We start from the raw sequence: 22430 nt of genomic DNA on the forward strand, positions 1-22430 counted from the left end.
GAACAGAGAGGGATGGATAAATGGATGTATGGTGGGACAGAGGGACGCGTGGATGGATCAACAAACGAATGGATGGATGGATGGATGGATGGATGGATGGATGGATGGATAACAGATGAAGGAATGAACTGACAAAAAGATGGATGTAGGGATGACAAAGTTAAATGGATGGATGGACTGACAGAAAGATAAATGGGTGGAGGGATAGACTGACAGAAAAATGAATGAAGGGATGGACCGACAAAAAGATGAATGAATGAAGGCATTGACCGAAAGAAAGATGGAAGGACTGACAGAAAGATGGATGGATGGATGGATGGATAGATGGATGGACAGGAAGATGAATAGAGGGGACTGACAGATATGGATAGCTGGATGGATTGGAGGATGGATGGACAGAAAGATAGATGGAGGGATGGACTGACAGAAATGGATAGATGGAAGGATGGATGGACGGAAAGATGGATTGAGTGATGTACTGACAAAGACCAACAGAAAGATGAATGAATGAAGGGATCAACCAACAGAAAGATGGATGGACTTGGGTATGGATCCGATGGACTGACAGAAAGATGGATGGACTGACAAATGGATAGATTGACGAATAGACTGACAGAAAAAAGATGGATTGACTGACAAAGATGGATTGATGGGGGAATGATTGGATAGGTGAATGACAAAGTTGGATAGATAGATGGTCTGACAGAAAGATGGAGGGATGGACTGAGAATAAAAGATGGATGGACTGACAGATAGATTGATGGAGGGATGAATGGATGGATGAATGACAAATCTGGATGGATAAATGGACTGACAGGAAGATGGATGGGGGGAAGGACTGACAGAAAAATAGATGGATGAATTGACAGATGGACAGAAAGTTAGGGATGAATGGGTGGATGAATGACAAAGTTGGATGGATAGATGGAATGACAGAAATAAATATGGATGGATGGATTGACAGATGGACTGAAAGAAAGGGATGAATGGATGGATGAACTGACAGAGAAGTCTGGCTAATGGCAGTACAGGAATGTGCCCAGTTGCAATCCTGATCTTTTAATCTTTCCCAAGAGAATCAGAGACTAAATATCATAATAATATAATAAAATAAAATGTAATTGCATCAATATTTTTTGAGCGGCAATCAAAGGAGAAATTAGTTCGTTTTTTTTGTCCACCTTACAATGCAGTTACAAAATAAAGCAGCAGGGGCTATCTGGGTCACGCAAACCACCAAATCTTGACCTCTTGATAGAAATGCATGAACTCTCCCTCCAGTGTGTGTAAAGCTGCCCTCAGTGCTCTCTATTCAAACAGAGCAAGGCACTGACCCATGCAGCAGCTCTGCTCCTTCAGTAGCTTTAAGAGATATTCTGATAAAGTCTTCTGCTTTGTGCGTTGCTTTCAGGCGCTGTGGGTGTGAGTTACCTCTCTCACACTCTGGTGTCAATGTTGAAAGGATTAGAGGAGCCCTAATGTTTCCCATCTGTCACTGAGCCAAACCGTCCCTCGGCTCATCTGATCCGCAAGCTGCTTCCTTCCTCAAAATCACATTTAACAAATGACTCCTCGCTCTCTGATTAAAGTCTAGATCTGTTTTAATCCAAGGTCTGAATATTATAAATGTTGTATGTATTAACCTTACTTTCGGATCTGTTTTCCTTCATTTTTTTTTTACACTATTTGGGACACATACGCATATACCACCTGTGCAGACCTATAAAAAGACCCAACAGCTCTTCCAAAATCTACGTAGGCAGCATTTTAAGACACCCCAGAGTTCTGACATCATTATGCTGCTTTGTAATATCTTATTTTAGATAATGCATATGTTTTCATGTAGAAAACAAAAGGTACCTTAAAGGGTACACATTATAAAAATCATCTGTTGGAAGCTGTTTGGACAGATCAGTGTGTCATATTGGAGTGATAGAAAAGACAACAAGTCTCTTTTTTTAAATTTCCTGATGTTTAAATAGGATTCAAAACCCGCCCATTTTTAGGCCAGCCACAACTTGACGTAGGAGTGCGGTTTTGACATTGTGTGTGACTCATGGTTGCAGAAAGGCTTGAATTAACTCCACAACAAATACATCAAATAATCATTGGAAAAGTTCTTACTGTAGTATTTCTCAAAAATGTTACATGAGGTCTGCTTCTTACATGTCTGTCACTGTGCTATTTATTTAAGGCAGCCGAGGCGAAGATTGAGGCACAATCTGACAGGCATGTTGGAGCGATGGACGGGAAGAACCAGCATTAAAGGCACAAGCCACGAAAACAGCTACATTGTGTTTAAAAGCAGAAAATCCCAACATTCTAAAAGCCGAAAGCTGAATTCTTGAGCTGAAACTTTACAGACACATTCTGGAGACACAAAATCTAAATCTAAATAGGTGCCCTTTAAATTGACAACATTTACCTTTTAATATTCAACCAATTAATTTAATATTGTAAACTAGAAATTAGGCAAGGCTAATTTTATAAAGATAAGTAGTTGTAAACAATTTATGTGGGCTGAATTTAAACAAACAAGTTCAATTTAGTAATGTTCAACTTAATTTGTTTGTTTAAATTCAGCTTGTATAAACTCTTTGCAACCACTAAATCTTAAAAAAATGTAAATCTAATTAAGATTTTTTCCAGCATAGTTTTTGCTGTAGTTTGGGCTGAACTATCCTTTCATTTAAAACGAACACCAGGTTTCACAGTGATGGCAAAGAAGAAACATTCTGGGCTCCATAAAGGAAAAAAAAAAGTTTTCAAATGTAGAGCATTCATCCACTATAAAAAAATGTGTTTACCGATCTGATGAATGCATGAATTAAAACAACAGTTTGATAGGTGGAATTGATGAAATCCAAGTAAACTTCATGCATGCTGTACAGAAAAATTCACCAATCAGAAAGTCGCAGCAACCAAAGCGTCCCTAAATAGATTCTTAAAAGGTGGCCTAAAAGGAAAATCTGGGAATACCAAGGCATAATAAGTGAGCCTCAGACACCACCGTTCCCTCATTCTCATGTAAAACCCCGGTGGACAATAGGCCAATCATAAAGCAAAACAAAATGTGACGAGACTCACAGGCCATGCGCTCTGCATTTGCATGTATGTCTACTTTAGGTCATTCATCCGAACCTGACGAGCAGCAGACGTCATCAAATGCACATAAACTCACATGCAGCTTTAGGATCATAAAAAAGCTCTGAAATCATTATGCACACCTCACACCCATCTTTCAATGTATGTGGGACTTTTATTTTCGAAACGCGAGGCCCAAATTGTTTACTATGCATTGCTAGACAACGACAACAAGAGGCATGTTCAAAAATCACTTTAAAATAGACTATGCAACATTTACAGATTACACATTTATTTATCTCCACTCCGAATAGGTATAAGGTATGTTTAGTTACATCTTTTGTTGATTGTTTATTTTGAAATTTGATGCGTATACTTCAACAAACACATGCACACTCATGAATCGTCTCAAATCTCTCGGCTCAACTGTCATAAGTCAAAGTTTGATACGAAGTCCTAGCAGTTTTATTTGACAATACAGCTTCAAACTACAATGTGATCCATTTCTAGGATTCTCTTTAGTCAAGTTTAATTCTAATTTTGCTTTATGCACAACAGATCTGGTGAGCAAAATAGGTTAACGTTACTCTTATTGGGTTTTATATTTGTCCATGTGTGTGTGTATGTGCATCAATACTCATAACACAAACCATATGGTCAATCACTGACCTTTTGATTCTAGGGGTATTTAATGGAGTAATAAGTGAGCTTATTAAACCATGTCTGGACTTTCCGAAGCCATAAACCTACAATGTAGATATCAGAGAACAATTAAACTTATTAAACCAATGCAGTATATGGCCTTTACCTCCACCTACTTCCATAAAGCACCATAAATAGCTTAATCCAGTCAGTGTCCCAATGCTTTCAAACCTAATGCACTCTATGGAACACTTCCACTTATGTTCAACGTTCTTGATAGAACCATACAGTAGATGCGAATAAAGAATGAGTGTAAGCAGCGAGCCTCTCTGCTGCTGGATCCGCTCTGATTGAGTTACACGCATGCCATTATCTAGGATTAGGTACGTGGTAAAATTCCAACATGAGCCACACTCATGAATTAAATCATTAATGAACATGTTGAAATATAAATAGAGAAGAGTGGCTTTTATCAGATTTTTTTTTGCAGGGTTACATATAACCCAAGGCCATGCTAAATAAACCACTACAGTTGGGGCAGCTGTTGCAGTTCAGTTACTCTCTTAGGTCCATTACTCAGTCCCGGGTTTTAGCAGTGGGAAGGAGGATTCACCCCACTAACCGCAGCTGATTGACAGGACATTTAAAGAACTTAGAAGTCTAGGTGAGGACAGACAACTCATGGCAGCAGCCAATCAAAAAGAGATCAGCAAAAGCTCAGTTGAGCTGAGAGTTTTAAGAGGTAGAGGCCATGCACAACCTGATTATAGTGGAACTGAATTAGCTGCCGCAAGCTCAGCACTTTCACCAGGTTCTTTGATGTTCAAAAAGAGAAAGGTACATTCATTTCATATTCCAGTTGTATTATATTCAATACACCTACCAATAGGCAACGCGGTGGCGCAGTAGGTAGAGCTGTCACCTCACAGCAAGAAGGTCACTGGTTCAAGCCTCGGCTGGGTCAGTTGACATTTCTGTGTGGAGTTTGCATGTTCGTGTGTGTTTCCTTTTTCTGTTGAACACAAAGGAATATATTTTGAAGAATGCTGAGGGAATAAAAACAGCTATTGACTACATACTATTTTTATTTCTACTATGGATGGCTGTTTTTCCCCCAACATTCCTTAGAAAATCTTGTTTTGTGTTCAACAGAAGAAAGTCATAACTAGTTTGAACCACTTCATTGTGAGTAAATAAGGATGCTTTTTGTTTTATTTTTGGGTGAAACTGAACTGTGTTGAATGGCTGCTGGCACTTTGAGTTCGAATGAGCGTGTATGGATGCTTCCCAGAGATGGGTTGCAGCTGGAGGGGCAACCGCTGTGTAAAACATTTGCTGGATAAGTTGGAGGTTCATTCCTCTGTGGCGACCCCAGATTAATAAACTGACTAAGCTGAAAAGAAAATGAATGAACAATTGACACCTAGCAAGAAAATAAACGTATATACAGTATCTGCTGGTTATAGTATGACATACGAAAGAGTATTCGCTCTCTTGATACTGTAACATTTTTTAATATTTGATTTACAATTTTAAATTGGTTTTCTATATAATTTTGTGTGTGTGTGTGTGTGTGTGTGACATCAGTACACAACTCTGTATAAAGACATAGGTATTAGTTTTTTACAGATGCCAGGACACATTTCGTAATACATAGGTCCCTTTTGCAAAACTCTTCACACAGTGAGCACAACAGAAGCACAAAATACATCAAATGCCTACATCTCTCATATTTCATGAATTGTTTTCTCACTCAGGCACAACAACTGCCAAAAATCTTTGTACCTGCAGGACATTTAGCACAAGCTTACATTTAGTTTCAAAACTGTTAAACTTATGTTTAAAACAATAACATAATGCAAAACTGAATAAGACAGCAAAATTCAACAGCAATATTTTATGTTTATGTATATTTTATTTCAAATCTACAAATGCAGTTTAAACAGCCAGATCAGCATTACTATTGTATCTGTATCAGTGGATGGCGTGTACACAGATTCTTGTATTTTGGAAATTACTTAGTTAAAAATAAATAAATAAATAAATACATAACATAAAATATTGACGAACGAATGAGTCATGTCTGATTCAAATTAACGGATGTCATGGTGGCGCAGTGGGTAGCATGATCGCCTTAAGGCAAGAAGGTTGCTGGGTTAGGGTTAGGGGTTCAAGCCCCGGCTGGGTCAGTTGACATTTCTATGTGGAGTTTGCATGTTCTCCCTGTGTTCACGTTGGTTTCCTTCGGGTGCTTTGGTTACCCTAAAGTCCAAAGACATGTGGTACAGGTGAATTGGGTGAGCTAAATTGTCTGTAGTGTATGAGTGTGAATTAGTGTGTACGGATGTTTCCCAGAGATGGGTTGCAGCTGGAAGGGCATCCGCTGCGTACAATATGTGCTGGATAAGTTGGCGGGTAATTCCGCTGTGAAGACCCCAGGTAAAAAAAGGGACCAAGCCGAAAAGAAAATGAATGAATGAATAAATGAATGAAATTGTTTCCTGTGGTGGTTGGGTTTAGGTGTAGAGGTATAGATTATACAGTATGTACACAGTAGAAGCATCAAGTCAACGGAAAGTCCCCATAAAGGTAGCTTTACAAGTGTGTGTGTGTGTGTGCGCGAATGTGCTTGTGCATGTTTGATGACATTGCAGTTCCATTTCAGAAAAGGAGTTGTCACCTGAAGTGAACTCATACAGATATATTTGGCTCAGTTGCTGTGTAGGGACCCTGTGAAACAGGACACAACTAAAGAGTGGGACTCAGCATTTGTCACCCATTATCAAGCTTGAAGCGGTTTCTGGCCACTCTGTCCCCCTCTTCAAGACTCGGACCAATCACACGGCCTGTAGGAGCTACTGATGTAAGCCTTTTTGACACTAGGGTTACATAGAGTCATCCCAGATATTGGAAGAAAATAAAGAGACGACGACTTCATAAACATTGCCATCATTAGCACTGACAATAACAGTTTCAGTGCGGTTTAAACTGTTTGAATGAATCCAGATTCTGTCAGTCAAAGAGGTGTGATTTGGAGTGATAATTGATTTCAGCATGCACCACAGACACACAACTGCACCTCATTTTGCTGATGCAAAAAAGTTTTAGTAGTGCTCTTGAGGAGCGCCTAATTGGGTGCCGTGGAGGGATGGTTTGAAATTGCTGACTCCTTTACCTTTATGAAATTTCTATTATTTTAATTTCGTACTTTCTATGATAGAGGAGAGAAAGCACATGGGGAACAAAATGGGAAAAGCTGCAATGCCACAAAAGCACAATAGCTCAACATAAATTACAGTGAACAATACAAGATCGACTTTCTATTTAAAATGCATGGTAATGGTCTTTCGTGCATAATTTATTGCTACAAACAATCCCAAACACATTTCTTTTTCCTTTTAGCGCTTTATCTAAATGGATTAACACCTCTAAACAACTTCTAAGCTTACAAAAATAACAAGTTCCAAGTATATTTTAAAACTCCATTACGAAAAAGCCGTTCAATGTTTGCCGGTCCCTTACTCATTTCCGATAGGTATGAAGTTTTAACCTTAACAAAAATCCTTTTTTTTATGTCTTAAGGCCCGTGCACACCATCAACGTTTAACACCTCGTGACTAAATAAAGAGTGCCAATGTGTTCGTGCACACCAACGGGCAAAACGCCACGCATCAAAACCTTCTCCACCAATCAGATTGGCACTTTTGTTCACGTGCACAGAGCTTCTAAAGTTAAGTTACAGTAAACAGCACTTGGAGGTGCTCATGCACAAAACTGTCAATGCTAGCACACATGGAAGAAGATGTGCAGAGGCGATAAGAACTAGAGCTGCTTGTTGCACAGGTGAACAATAATCATTTCTTCATCGGTAGAGCTGGAGCTGCTACTTGAACCATCCATGCTTGTTCAAATCGCCAGTAATTTAAACATCAAGCGAGTCAACCTTCTGTCTTCTTCTACGTTACAAGCGGGTGTCAGAAGCTTTAATTTTGTAGCGCCATCTAACGTCAAGAATTGATTTTCCATACTCTTCTGCTTGACGCCAATGGGAAAAAATTAAAATTAAATAAATAGATAAAATTAAAAACTAATAAATAAATAAATAAATAAAATCACTTGGGTTTGAATCCTGAAAAACACAAAATGACAATAAACGCAAACTAAAAGTATCCCGGTGTATACGAGCCTTTATTTATGCTAAGATTACACATTGAACTCAGTGCCAATATCCTAGTGGTTAAGTGCGCCAACATATAGCACTGTGGTCCTCGCAGCAAACAGAGTTCGATTCCCGGCTCAAGGTCTTTTTGCTGACCCTTCCCTTCTCTTTGCTCCCAGTGCTTTCCTTTCTGTAACCTCCACTGCCCTATCCTAGGGCTGGGCGATAAATTGATTTTATCGATTTACTTGAGTGTAAAGCTCACATCGATTTGTTTGAATAAAGTCTGTTTTCACTACACTTTACGCTTCCCTCTTGGCTCCCGTAGTTTCTCCTGCATTCCAATAGAAATACACAAACGGCATGCAGCAAGCAGAGGAGAACTCAGAGAAATGTTGCGCTCTTTAAAATGAAATGAAATGAGGGGAAAATAACATGCAGCGACCCCACACAAATAAAGCAATAAAATACAACCCACTAGCCTAATGTGAGTCATTTATATGAACTGATATGACATAAAACAAAAATGAATAAACCTCTTAATGCATGTTTATTGAGAAATACAAATCATCTTGAAAAAGTTCCCCTTTTTAACAGTCATTACAAGTTTACTTTAACTGTGTCATTTATACTATTATTGTTAAAGTCTAGTGTGCAATTATAAATAGAGCATGTTAAATTGGATCTTTAAATGACAATGTTTTTCTTAATTTTTATATCATATAATTAATTATAATTTTGATAGGGTTATATAGGTTAATTATCGGCCAGCCTTACCCGAATAAAACGTGAAAAACCTTAATAATAATAATAATAATGATAACAATGATAATAAACATAATTATAATAATAATAATAATAATAATAATGATAACAATGATAACATAATAATAATAATAATAATAATGATAACAATGATAATAAACAATTATAATAATAATAATAATAATAATAATAATAATAATAATAATAATAACAATGATAATAAACATAATTATAATAATAATAATAATAATAATAATAATAATAATAATGATAACAATTATAATAATTATTATTATTGTTATTATTATTGTTATTATTATTATTATCATTATTATTAGTATTATTATTATAATAAAGGATTACACATTGAAGGGACATTGCATTTTGTAAATGTTGGTTTTTTTTTTTTTTCAATACTGAATGTTTGGCAACTAGATTTTTTTCTGTTTGGAAAAGCTATTGTTTGTTTAAAAAAATATATTGTTGTAGAACTTTTCAGTACCTTGCCAGAAATGTTGCCAAATTTCTAAGACCTATCTACAAATGCAAAAATATCAGCAGATTATTTTCCTGCATTGAAAATTAGGCCTGTAAAACTAAAAGTTTAATTTCGATTTCAGCTTCTAACAATTATAAAAAAAACATTAATTGAGCTAAAATTATTATTGCATCATATCTCACCCCATTTCCAGCAGTCTGCATTTGTTCCACCACAAAACCCAATTTATTGTGGAAATCAGTAAAATCGTGTAACGTGGCTTTTGCAGAATGGGGCAGACTTGATTTATTAGATTTATTCATGTTTTTAAAAGTATGATAGAGAATGTGTTCTGTTATGTGGAAGCGCTCAGCCTTAGCCAGAGCAGAACAAACATGTAAAGTAATTTTTTAGCTTAAGATGCATACCTAAATGATCAAATACATGAAATAAGTGTCAAAATGTGGTGTTTTTACTGTAAACTCTCATTTGTCGTGTTACAAATAAAGAGAATGAAAATCCTTGTGTAACAGTAAACTGGATCCATTTGGCTCTTCAAGTGACAGAGGCAGAAATAATTATTTACATTATTTTGTGATAGACTCTGTCAGTTATCATATTATATTATAAATGCAACTGAAACAAGATGATTTAAAGCAATCGTGTATTCTGTCTTTATATTTCATCACTCAAAATGTGCACATTGTGTTCAGCCATAGGCGTAACTGGTTTTGTCTGTCAACATAAGGAATGCATGATTTATATGAGTCACATTTGGGATTGCAAAAGGGGTGCCCTCCAGCCACAAATGTGAATCAGACAATATAAGAGACATTTGTCACACGTTTATCATTCCTTTATGTTCACATCACTTCGTTTTGTGGAGAAAAATATATATTATTATTAAAAAAAAAAATTGAGGTTACCATATAACTGACAACACTTTAGTACTCAGATTACATGTGCACAAGATTTTTTTGTGCATGTATATATACGGTAGGTTATATATAGCTTACTTCCTATTTTATTAAGTTTAAATGTTCATTTTTGACTATTCAATATTAGACTATCCAATATTATGAAATTGAAGCAGTCAAAATAAGAGTTTGATAATAATAATTTTCTTACAAAACGTGAAGTATATTAGTTTGATATATTGAACATTTTATCTTCTAATGAAGATTCTGATATTCACCATATCCTCTAATAATGATTTATAAGGACTTATACAGTAAGTTGAACCATGTTATATTAGAGCTAAATATTTCTGTTTTGGTGTTTGTTTGTTTTTTTATCACGTGGGCAATCATGTGACATTATGTTGAGGGTATATAATGGAAAGTGTTCATTTAGAACACCTAAACTCAGAATGTCACCAGTAGTGAGAATATATTTAGCTATTTTTTGGATCTGTGATGTGCCAACTTAGATTTATTTGGTTCATATAACCTTTTTTTTTTTTTTTTTTTTAATCAGTGTCAATTTAATTTTTAATAAACAGAATTACTGGTGCCTATCTACAAGTTAACAGGTTAATGAAACAAGCCATTTATTTAACCTTGAATGCACAATATTGTCAGCAGCACTGCAGTGGAATTGTTTGTCAGCAACCACTGAAGTCCATTTGTGACCCAAGAAAAATCCTCATTACATCAATCATTTTGAAAACAAATTTTATTAAAAATAAAGTGAAGTGATTGAGTCCTGTTAAAAATTCACTGTTACTACTGTTGATGAAGACTTTTTTTTTTTTTCACCAACCCACATTTATTTTTAGTCTCATTTTCAATAAATGATTCAGTTATTCAGACATGAAACTTCATATTTCATTGCTAGATGTGTCATTTTTTAAGAATTATTCAGTGGCATATATTTGATGGCTGCTTTTTGCCATCTATTGGTTAAATAATGTAATTGCTGCCTACAACTTACATTTTTAAGCATCATTAAATGCATATAATGGTGATTTTAATCTTTAACATAAACATCAGTGGTTTTATCTAAACTATAAACTGTTTTCCCATTACTTATGTTATTTGACAGTCTATAATTTCATTACTAACTCAAAAGACTAAAGACTTAAATTTCTTTCTTGATATTTGCGTTTTTCAAATTCAGATTTGAATGCAGCGATTCGAAGGATTACTAAACGTATGCAAATCACCATCATTTATCATTTATGTTGCATTGGGGTTTAAATCCCTATCTTTTAATGACTAATCAGGCAGGTTAAAATGAAATCATTGATGCAGGCTAAACAAATATTGACAGAAAACACCTTTAATAAGGCGAGGCAGTGGCGCAGTAGGTAGTGCTGTCGCCTCACAGCAAGAAGGTCGCAGGGACGCTGGTTCGAATCTCGGCACAGTTGGCGTTTCTGTGTGGAGTTTGCGTGTTCTCCCTGCCTTTGCGTGGGTTTCCTCCGGGTGCTCCGGTTGCCCCCACAGTCCAAAGACATGCGGTACAGGTGAATTGGGCTAAATTGTGCCTAGTGTATGAGTGTGTGTGTGTGTGTGAATGATTGTGTGGATGATTCCCAGAGATGGGTTTCGGCAGGAAGGGCATCCGCTGCGTAAAAACTTCCTGGATTAGTTCGCTGTTCATTCCGCTGTGGCGACCCCGGATTAATAAAGCTGACAAGGAAATGAATGAACACCTTTAATAACCTAAGAAACCCACAACTTTCCAAATAACCTACCACAACTTCTTCCATGATCATTATATTTTACAGGAAAGCCTGAATTCCTTTATATATGTGATTTGAATGACGTGAGAGGCGATCTCTCTGCGATCATTTAAAATTTAGAATTAATCTACAAGTTTTAAAAATATATATTAATCCGCAGGTCACATGCGTTTTCGGTTGGGTTGTGACCCGTACGAATCACGGATCAATAGTGATATGTTACACCCCTAGCTCATAACATTGAATCTTACTAAAACATTAACACAAAGTAACCTTCCCTATCAAATAGCAGTCTTTTTTAGGTTTTGTCATGAGCCCCTTAATGTTCTAGCTCCACACGTGGCTTCGTCTTGGCACAAAACAGCCACTTTCCGCAATCTGATCAGTTCCCTCTGCATAAAAATCAAGTCTCACCCTGCATTTTTTCTCAGTGAATATTCGGTTTTGCTGTCAGATTACATACATTTTGGCAGCATCCACGGCACTTCTGCAGTAAGGACATGATAGACATTAATGCATCTGCAATGCAAAACCTCCCACTGAGCTTGTAAATTCATTGTCATCTTTTTTGTGCTGCATTTCATAATGCAAAAGACACCATTCGCCTCTCTTTGGGGAACATAATGTCACCTCAGTCCTTGTGCTGTTCTCTCATGACACCCATCACATCCGTCTCTTGGCATTGGATCATGCTGTGAATTCTCACAGCTATGTTACAAAGATAAACACACGCGACAAACTGGGGTTTTTAACAAGCAAGTATCGGCTAAATTAGCATCAGCTTGGTGGGACCCCAGTAAGTAGTGCAGATTGTGATTCTGGTAAGCAAGAACCAAGTAAAAAGACGAAGGAATCAGAGGAGCTTAATGGTTGTTAAAAGAAAGATGCACATTGGGACATCCAGATGGGGGTTTGGGAGCAGAGGCAGCGGCAGGGTGAGATCACACGGAAACACAATGAAATATTCAAGGAGCATGTGCTTTATACAGCACAAACACCAGGCACACTTTTCAGCAGCCCTGGATTCTCGAAGCATTTTCCCTGCTCATTTGCTCCATATGATTTTATTTTTTTTTAATTTATAATCTTCTAAGCCTCAAACTAGGGATGTCCAGATCTGATCACATAATTGAAAATCAGGCCCGATCACATGGTTTTAGAGTCGATCAGACTCTAACCTTCTGATCAGGACTCGAATATATATGTATATTTATATATTGTCATTATTTTTTAACACATCTATAGTTATGCGGTGGCACAGAGTTAGAGCTCTTTCTTGACTTCAGACAAAAATAGCAATGGTTGCAGCATGACATCACTTTGTAGCAGAGATGCTATTGGTTAAATGCCGGCAAAGTGGAACACGGAAGCAGCTTGAAGTGGGAAGCGAGAGTATGGCTGCGGTCTGAAGGTATTATAGTTAATGACAACAACATTGCCATAGCAAACTGTGAGATATGTAAACTTGGGATTGCCTGTCGGGTATTTTAAGTTGAGGAGCTATTTGTTTTTACAATAGATTTGTTTTTATATTTACTGTTGCACTAAAGTCCAAAAGTGAAGAACTAATGTTATTTATTATTTGATTGTTCAAGCTACCTCTCAGAAGTGCTCTGTTTGTGAACAGAGTTGTTGAGTGTTAAAATAAGGTGAATTAAATAAAAATAAGGAACATCCTAGATCCGTTTCTCTGCTTTTCTTAATTTTTTTTATGTTTTATAGAAGTATTGGATCCAGTTTCGGTAGATACTCAAAATCAAATGACTCGGGCTAGAGGGCAAAATAACCTGATCGGGACATCCCTACCTTAAACTAAATCAGCCAAAATGAATGAAATGAAAAATCAGTCCTAAAATGAGTATATTATATATATATATATATATATATATATATATATATATATATATATATATATATTGTGACGGAGATAAAAAAACAGGATATTACATGAGAAAACTGTGGGCGTGGCTTTTTTTTCTACCGCAAGCTTATTGGATGTAGTAACGTGGGCATTTCATTCAGAAAGATCAAGAAATGGGTTTCAGGGACACATCATGCTCAATATTTCTGTTTGTTGTCAAAACTGACAGTTGGAGAGGTGTGGTTAAGTATATTGGCTCCGCCCAATACCTCTGAGACAATCTGAAAATTTACCTGAGAAACAAACAGGAAGTGCATTTTCAGATTTTAATTTTAGATTACATGGGCAAACTATTTTTTCTTAATGACATGCACAGATGAATATTTCATGACAAAACTAGCAAGGTGAGCTTTAATCAAAATCATGATAAATGTTGATTTCATTTGTACTTTGAAGGACACCTATGATAAAAATCAACTTTTGTAAGCTGTTTGGACAGATGTGTGTATAGTGTGTCTACAGTCATACTGGAGTGATACAAACACAACCAGTCTCATAGTGACGTAGGAGTGCGGTTTTCCCCACCCACCAAATTGACTGACAGGTGCCATGTTTCTATAATAACATGTATAGACGTTCACAGAACATCTGGGATTCAAATATTTCTACCAACTCTGTTATTTTTATAAGTTTTAAAAGTTTAAAATGTTTTTAAAACAGCATGTTTGTAATAAAGGCAATAAAATCAATGTAATTCTTAACCGCTATAAATCACCACAGCTGCATAGTGTCAGTAAATGCTAATATGTGAGTGTACTGCAAATTACATTTGTGCGAGACTCATCATTTCAGAAAGGCTTGAATAAACTCCACCACATCAAATAAACTTACTTGGTATTTTAGACTAAAGAGCTTTATTTCAGCTTCAGACGAGTCTGCGTCTGTCACTGTGCTTTCTATCTGATGAAAGGCATGCTGAGAAGCAGACAAGCATGTGGGAACAACGGACCGGGAAAAGCAGCTCATTTTCATTTAAAGCCACAGGCTACAACAACCACTACAATATATGCAGACAACAAAATGGGCAGATTCTGGAGGCTATAATAAATAATCTGATGGGTATTTTGTGCTAAAACTTTATGGACACATTCTTGACACATCTTGAAAAAGGGGTAAATAGGTGCCTTTTAAGTACTGCATGTTTGTACAGTTGAAGTCAGAATTATTAGCCCCCCTGAATTATTAGTGCCCCTGAATTATTTGCGCCCCTGTTTATTTTTTTCCCCAATTTCTGTTTAACTGAGGGAAGATTGTTTCAAAACATTTCTAAACATAATAGTTTTAATAACTCACCTTTAATAACTGATTTTTTTATCTTTGCCATAATGACAGTAAATAATATTTTACTAGATATTTTTCAAGACTCTTCTATACAGCTTAAAGTGACATTTAAAGGCTTAACTAGATTAATTAGGCAGGTAAGGGTTATTAAGCAAGTTATTGTATAATCATAGTTTGTTCTGTAGACTATCAAAAAAAAATTACCTTAAAGGTAATTTAAAAAGGTCCCAAAAAAGTGAAAAAAAAAAAAAAAAAACTAAAAACTGCTTTTATTCTAGCCGAAATAAAACAAAAAAGACTTTCTCCAGAAGAAAAAATATTATCAGACATACTGTGAAAATTTCCTTGCTCTGTTAAACATCATTTGGGGAATATTTAAAAACGAAAAAAATGAAAAAATGTATGTGTGAAAAAAAAACAAAAAAAAAAAACAAATCTAAAGCAAAATTCAAAATTGTTAAAAAAACATTTATCAAAGAAAATGAAAATACCTTCATATTAACACTTTGCTACTGCATTTTACAGAAAGCATTTGAATGAAATAATAGACTTGAATTTAAATAAAATATTATAACACTGAATAAAACTGAATTTAAATAACAATATTACATAAAATGTTACCAGAGATGGGTTGCAGTTGGAAGGGCATCCGCTGCTTAAAACATGTGCTGGATGAGTTGGCGGTTTATTCCGCAGTGGCGACCCAAGATTAATAAATGGACTAAGTCGAAAAGAAAATTAATTAATGAATTACTGAATTACATCAAATATTAAAGAAATACAAAATATAGTAAATATGATTAAAACTGGTGAAACTGAATGAAACTATGAATGAAAATAATAGTAAAACTAAAGTAAACATTTAATTATTTAATAATAATTAATATTTTTGTAAAGAGTGCACTGTAATAAAAGCTTTTAAAAGGTTTACAGCTTATCAATAACGCATCTCTCTGTGGATAAAATAATTATTTTAATTAATTAAGCATATTATTGCTCTATTCTGTAAAGATTTTGTGAGGATTTCCCAATCATATGATTTTAAGTCCCTCAAAGCATCCACCAGACCTGTCTTAAAAAAAAAAAAAAGGAAGAGAGATTCATTATCCCCTAAAAAGAGGAATCTTTGCCCAATCCCTTGTTCACCTTCCATCTTCATCCCTCCTGCTAATTACCAGAACTAACTGACCTTCCCAATATCCTAGTTTCCCAGCTATGTTATCATTCGTTAAACTCCACAGAGACGTAGGAGATGTGGAGGCAATTTATTTCTGCCCCATTCCACACCCAGCAAGGAGCAGCAGCCTCCTCCCGGGCTTTTCCGTCAGTAAAAATAAATGTAAGGTCAAAGGAGCTACGCACACAATAACGGAGGTATACGTACTACGTATGCGCATGTGTGTATTGGCAGTAATATGAATGCTAATTCAGGTCACGTTAGACATCATGCCACAATTGCATATCACTCCTAAGCAGTCGTGACCTTAACGGCAAATGAGTTTTTATATAATTTAGCAGGCAAAAGAGTCTCGGTAGTAAAGCGACACAGTGACAAATGACTATTAGACCAACTGAGACATATGTTAATAGACATTACTGGGACATTACGAGAAGGCAGGATATATACTGAGTGACAGCAGAAATGTGTCAAATATTGCACTGCTTTATACTATGAAAAATAAATGTGCCAGATGTATCACAAAATAAAAAATAAAAAAATTTCATTCATAATTTTTTGTACGAGTGTAAACTCTGATTCATTCATTTTCACTGCTAACTACATGTGCATGTTGCCATTTGCCTTTGATCAATTTTATTGACATAATCGAAGGCATTTTAGAGATTTTAAGCCAAAGAAATGAAGAAATTCACTGCAGAAAAAGAAATATTGTTTTATTTTGCTTCTGAAAAATGAGTTTTACAGTAATGGGCAGGAATGAGCACACCCCTTTATAAAAATGACCATTTTTGTCCATTCCTTAGTGAATATAGCCAATATATTTTGGTGGGTTTAAACAAAATTGTTTTATTTAACGGTTATATTAATTAAAATAAGAGTTTGGTAACCAAACATCTTTCGGAATAGAAAGATGATACATTTAAATTCAAACAAGATATTGCAAAAAAAGACAAATGATAAAATTTTACCTTTTTTGTTGTTCTTGTTGTAGTTGTTAATGTTTCTCTTAATATTCCCTGTTTATTAAAATGTTATTTCATATTTTTTCCCCAAAATATTAATTTGGGTATACAAATTTTTTTTAACTCTGGTCTTACTTTTTTGTTAGATTAATTTCAGCTAATATAAATGTATATTAAGCATAGGATGGTAATTGGTTTGGAAAAGTCAAGCTTTTAAAACTGCTAAAACTTTCTTTAATACCGTTCATAAGGTATATGTAAGGTTTTAGTTTTTTATATGACTTGTAAAGAAATCTGTCTGACATGTTTACTGTTCCAAAGTATTATAAATGTTTCCTAAAATAAAATATTTTGTGTTCAATGGAGAAAAAAGTAGTTTTTTTTTACCCAGACATTTAAAAAGAACTCATTTTAGAGCAGTAATCACAATACCATGATGCTGTAAAACCTTGATATTTGTATCCAAGGTTATCATACTGTCAGAAACGTACATCGACCCATGCCTAATGTATATACACAAATATAATATTATAAAACATCCTATAGAATATATTTATTTGAAACAGATCTGTGAGGGGTGTACGTGTAAAACTTGGGATCTGAGATTTTCGTGCACACTACTGCACTGGCAGTGAATTTCAAAATAAAATACATCCAACTATTAAATGAAACAATACGACTAAAGAAAATGAATACAAAATACTGAGTTCTGAATTTTGCTACCATGCAGAAATATCTGCCGCTGTTAAAAAGGAAAAAAAAAATCAAATATGCCAACAAAAACAAAAAATAATAAATACACAAATAAAAAAAATAATAAAATAAATAAATAAGTAAATAAAAGTGTTTTTGGTCATACTCTCAAGTCCCAATCAGTAAGACATTATGAAGCAATTCCATGCAAATTGTCAACCTTGCCATGAAATTCCACTCAAATTAAAATTTCACTCAGAGTCAATGTTTTCAAATAATTATATTTGATTTTCCAAAGTCACACAAGTGGCAACTTCACATCTGCCACATCTATAACGAAGCTTTTTCCTTTATAAATACAAAAATGAAATCCAAACACTTTTTGTTCTATAGAGTGCCAACTCTTATCTTTTTGATTAGCCTTATTTATTTTGGGTTGTGCAGTTTAATTCACAGAATTACTGCAAAGCATGTTTCTGCAAAGATTGCAAACTAGCAAACTTTTCTGGTCACATCTATAAAGCACGTTTATTTTCTTCATTTAAAATATAAAGAATGTTTTCATTCATTTATTCATTTTCTTTTCGGCTTAGTCCCTTTATTATTCAGGTGTCACCACAGCATAATGAACCGCAAATTTATCCAGCATATGTTTTACAAAGCAGATGCCCTTCCAACCACAACCCAACACCGGGAAACACCCATTCACTCTTACATTCACATAAACTACAGCCAATTTAGCATATTCAATTCACTGACTGGGAAACGCGAACACGGGGAGAACATGCAAACTCCACACAGAAATGCCAACCGATCCAGTCGGTGCTCGAACCAGCAACCTTCGTGCTGTAAGGCGATCATGCTCCCCATTGTCCCATCGTGCTGCCTATAAAGAATGTTAACAGATTGATATTTTTCTGCTTCCATAACTCTGTGGTTAGTTGTTTTGGAAATTATAAACAGAAGTTTCAATATGATGTTAACATATACTTTCTATGTTTTGAGATTTTACTGCAAACGTCACATCAGTAACGCTGATACAAATTGACATTGATAAATAAAAAAGTGGCAGTAATATTTCAATCCAAAAAGATCACATACATACAGTTTGATCATTTCAAATACATCCATTATTGTTTTTAGATTGTTCTCAAATAATTGTGCTAAAATATAAACTCCTAACTGCGCACGTGTGTAGAACGACTGCCTCTTTGGCTCATGGATCACATTCACGCTTGATGGTGAGCTCCATAAATCATGGCAGACAGAATGGGACTAATTACCAGTCACCTATACAGGCATCTCACAGCTGCAGGGGACAAGCTACAGTATCCCACAAAACCAGCCTTTACTGTGGCACGGCAGTGAGGCTTTTGTGCACCACATGAAAAAGATAACAAACCAGTCTGTGTCTGGAGACAGATTACAAAAAAACAACAACAACTCAGGAGGTAAACAGTAACATGCATGTGAGAACAGTCCATGTGGATTTGTGTACTGTAGATAATGCGCAATGCATGGTCTGCAACTGATATAGGGTAAATATGGAAAAATAAGCACAAACAGTATTTGCGTGGAAGTGTCCATGGGAGAACACTGCTATATGGGGCATAATAAGTCATAATATTGGCTGCTTTTAAAGTGCCATTTATTAATATTCTTATACAGCAAATCTGAATTTTCAGCATCATTACTTTCGTCTTGAATGCTTCATCGTGATTCTTCAGAAATCAATTTATTACACTGATTTCCACAGCTTATAGTTCGTCACCTAAGAATTATATGGTTCTATCTGACATTTTTGTCAAAAATTAGTTATTGACATATTCTCATTAAATGACAACTTATTTATATTATGTGATGTTTTTTTTAAGTTGTTTACATTTTAGGGCTGTTTATTAAAAAAACAAATGTTACACACATATTGTTTGCTATATGGAATGCAAAAACTTTGAAGCTCAATATCTCAAAATCATTCAGAATGCAAATAGAACCTTATAATTCCAAGTTGACGATTTAACAAAACTAAAAATGGTGTGCTGCCAAACATCTTTACTGAAACAGCAATAATTTGCAGGATTGCCGGATATTATTTATTACAGTGCAAACGCTGTGACTCATTTTCCAATGATCGCAACACAACAAACTACAAGCTCATGTAGCTATTTGCCTTTGCAATCAATTTTATTGACACAATGCGATACATTTCAGAAATGTATTAATAAATCATAATATTTGCTGTGTGTGTTTTAACGTGACATCAGTATTTTAAAAGCGAATGTGAATTTTTAGCATCGTTAAGAATGCTTCACAGTGTGATCCTTCAGAAATCAGTTTAATACACTGATTTCCACAGCTTAAAGTTATCAATGATTAAATTGGAGTGCTGCCAAAGATTTTTATGGAAATAGCAACACCTTTTTCAGGATTTTGATGAATACAGTCACCAGCATTTAATTTAATCAGAAAACCTGTGTAAAAATATAAAAAGTTTTACTTTCAATCATGATAAATGTATATGAATAATGAATAAATGAATGTGTCCTTCCCTGCTGAATCAATGAAACCATTTCTTTATTCAAAGTACCTTAACAGTAATGAAAGTGGTTAAATGTATGAGGAATCAGAAAAGTGGAGTAACTGAAAAAAAGATGATAAAAACACACAGTTATCTTAAATAACATGAATCATGCACAATAAGAGCTGGAACCTTAAAAGAAAAATTAAAAAAGGATCAAACTTGATTTCATTTTTTTACTTGAAGCAGACTTTAATTGCTACAGGCAAGCCATTTATCTGCATATAGTTCATTCAAAATAACACACACTGTCTTAATCCCCCCAAGAAGTTTCATTGCTACTTGAAAGCTGTGACTTGTACATTTAAATCCTCATGTCATTGTCAAATCCAGATGTGAGATCCAGAATAAGGATGACGGCAACTAGCCACTCAAATGACATCATATTTAAATTAAACCAATTACCCAGAAGCATGTTTTGTTTTTAAAAGATGTCTAATAGATGTCTTATAGACATCCAAACATAAGCTGCAAAAAACAACTATGGGCTGTCAAGGAAAATCTAAAAGATGTTTAAATATAGATCAAAACTAGACTAGTCATCAAAACAGAACTGAACGACTACACATATAAAGTCTGCCTATTTGACGACTCTACAAGTTTTGGGCTATTCTTAGATGTCTATTAGATTTTCACTGACAGCCCAAGTTTAGCCTTGTTTTAGCCAAGCTGTCTACGTTTATATGTCTATTAGACGTCTACTAAACACAAAATTGTTTGCTGGGTAATAACAAATAAGTAAAATTCAGTAAAACATACTTATTCACAACAAAAAAATTACACACCAGCTTAGAGGAAATAAGTGTCATTTGCAAGATATTCTTGCTGACTTTGAATATCTTCAAACTGCTCTGACCTTTCTCAAACAGGCATCTATGAAACTGCATCTCATTCACCTTGCGTTTACATATGAGCAATGCATCACTCGAGTAGACCTGCGAGGAAACACAATTTTATGTTGTATCAGTTTAGTGGCTAATTTGTACAAATTCGTACAAGTTCACTTGTGCAAAAATGTACGTATTTAAAAAGAAGGCGTGGCACCTAAACCCACGCCTAAAACCAACCGTCATTGGGGGATAAGCAAATCATGTTGTACATCAAATTCATCGTGTACAAATGAGATCATACGAATTCATACGAATTAGCCAATAAATAAAAAGTTACGAACTGCCATGAGATTGTGTTGGATATGGCTGTATATCAGCACTGCTGTGATTCGGGATGCACATACATTTATATAAAACAAAATTATAAGCCCTTCTGTGAATTTTTTATTATTTTAAAATATTTCTTAGGTTATGCTTAACAGATCTTGCAAATGATACCATTTCCTATTATATTTTTTAGTCTGGAGAAAGAGTATGGGATCAAAATGCAGGCAAATGTAACGGGTTCGTGGATCAAAAAAAAAAAAAAAAAAAAAAAAAAAAAAAGCGCGTAATATAAAAAAAAAATAATAATTTACTCAATTGTGTGTACAATTCTAATGCACAAACAACCAGCCTGATCTCACAAGGAAAGCAAATCGTACTACTTTGTACAAATGAGATCGTACGAATTTATACAAATTAGCTACTAAATCAGAACATTTTAAATTGTGAGATTTGAGATTGTGTTGAAACAATGGCTACATTTCCATCCACCTATTTTTATGCGCATTTTGGATACGTGTATAAAAAATGGTTAATAGAAACACCAAGATGCGCTAACATTTTGAAAATGCACATAAAAGATATATGCTCATAACAGAGTAGGATAAACTTATCATTCGATAAGAAAAGAAACCACAATGGAAACACTTTTATGGAACAAATTCCAGTATGATGATTAAAAAAGGTCATGTGATTTTGTTATAAGAGATGATGTGATGATAAAAATGTGTGTGAATGAACACACCAGCAGGCTGAGCACATTGTAAAAGATCTGAAATGTTGTTTTGGTCATTCTAAAACGCCTTAACCATTTCAGTATTAGTGTTATTATATTATTAATTACCTC

General features: G+C 34.9%; 1 protein-coding gene across 8 annotated transcripts in view; it reads right to left on the reverse strand.

Moving 5' to 3' along the window:
- Window positions 1–22430, reverse strand: part of znf385b (zinc finger protein 385B) — a 300195-nt gene that overhangs the window by 267091 nt on the left and 10674 nt on the right. For 2 of the 8 annotated variants that reach the window (XR_012384884.1, XM_073911669.1), the window contains exon 2: window positions 4610–4738. The exons of 4 other annotated variants lie outside the window; for them this stretch is intronic. The gene's annotated coding sequence lies outside the window, so the exon portion shown is untranslated. Of the gene's footprint in view, window positions 1–4609; window positions 4739–21285; window positions 21365–22430 lie in introns of all 8 variants that reach the window. 2 more of the 8 variants (XM_073911671.1, XM_073911670.1) reach the window with 2 other exon arrangements.

Source organism: Danio rerio, chromosome 9 (assembly GCF_049306965.1).
Source record: "Danio rerio strain Tuebingen ecotype United States chromosome 9, GRCz12tu, whole genome shotgun sequence".
In the NCBI taxonomy this organism is placed as follows: Eukaryota; Metazoa; Chordata; class Actinopteri; order Cypriniformes; family Danionidae; genus Danio; species Danio rerio.